This window comes from Arachis stenosperma, chromosome 5 (genome assembly GCF_014773155.1).
Source record: "Arachis stenosperma cultivar V10309 chromosome 5, arast.V10309.gnm1.PFL2, whole genome shotgun sequence".
Classification (NCBI taxonomy): domain Eukaryota; kingdom Viridiplantae; phylum Streptophyta; class Magnoliopsida; order Fabales; family Fabaceae; genus Arachis; species Arachis stenosperma.
Genome location: NC_080381.1, coordinates 118,294,714 through 118,296,178, shown reverse-complemented (window position 1 = coordinate 118,296,178; position 1,465 = coordinate 118,294,714).

Sequence of the window (1,465 nt, the reverse complement as noted above, 5' to 3'; positions counted from 1 at the left end):
TGCTAGAAGCACAAGCCTTGCCACGCGTACGTGTGCCCCACGCGTCCGCGCCGTTTTCAAATTCAGGCCATCCACGCGATCGCGTCCACCACGCGACCGCGTCACCCTAAATTTTGGCAAAATGAGTTTCAAACAGAAAGTTGCGCGAGCGCGCGGCTGCCCTCGCGCCACTAGCACAAACCATGTCACGCGTCCTCGTGACCAACGCTCCCGCGTCACCTCACTTACGTGCTTCCTGCGCGAACGCGTGCCTCACGTGTCCGCGTCACCAGCGGCGCACATCTTATCTTAATCTGCCAAAATATCTTTTTTTTTTTCTTCTTCCCCAAATCCTACTTTTTCTCTTCCTTTCTTATTTCTTCCTTCCCCCTTCCTCCTTTCTTCCTTCCTTTCTCTTCATCTCTTTAACTTCTCATCCTTCTTTTCCTTCTTTCTATTTTACTTACTTTATCTGCATACTTTCATTCATTGCATTCATGCATATTTTTATTGGTGTTGATATTTATTTTGTGGATTGTTGAGAAATTATTTGACAATTATATATTATTTTTATAGGGTTGCTTGCATGTTCTAATTAATATTTTCTATACCTTATTTAATATGCATGCTTTGTGTTTGTGAAAATGCCCATATGGCATTTTGCACTATTCTTGGATCTCTTTTAAATCTACTACTCTAAATGCCTGCTTTTCACATAACCCCTTCTCTATTTTATTATTTAAATATAATTGTCTTTACAAACGTATTATTAATTTGAGAGACTTGGTAATCTAAATTGGACATTGAATGCTTGACCTATGCTACTCATGCCCTTTGCTGGCATGCCAATAAACACCTTGCATTCAACTTTTCTCACATGCACTTGCTATATTTCCATTGTTGATTTGCCACATGTAGTCATGACCATGTATTCACATCATTATCCATACTTGTGCATTGATTACCACCTTTCCTATTCTTTTCCTTGCTATAACCCTTGAATGCTAATGTCTTTCCTCGTTTCCTTTCAGGATGACCACTAAGAAAGGTAAAGAGAAAGCTACTCCCATACCACTGGCAAGGAAAGGAACAAAAAGAGCACTAGCTGCGGAGCCACCCATCCACCTGTACATCTTAGCATGCATCGAGGACGGTGCAATCTTTAAGTGTGGGGAGGTCGACACCGATCTCCGTGGGTTAGTTACTTCTTTTTTTTTTCAACACCAATGTTAATTTGTTAATTGCTGCATTTGCATATTTGATTGCATGTTTGTTTGATTTTATACATTTAGTCACTACTTGGTTGAAGTAATATTTTCTTTTTCAAGAAATTTTTATAGTATTTCACTAATTTAAATTGAAAATTTTGTGTTAAACTTGTTTTGAAGTTGTATTTGGAACATGGGTTTTGAGCCAAAGAACACACAACCTGTGAGATTTTGAACTTAATTGCATGGTTATATTATTTAACCATAATATTTTATTC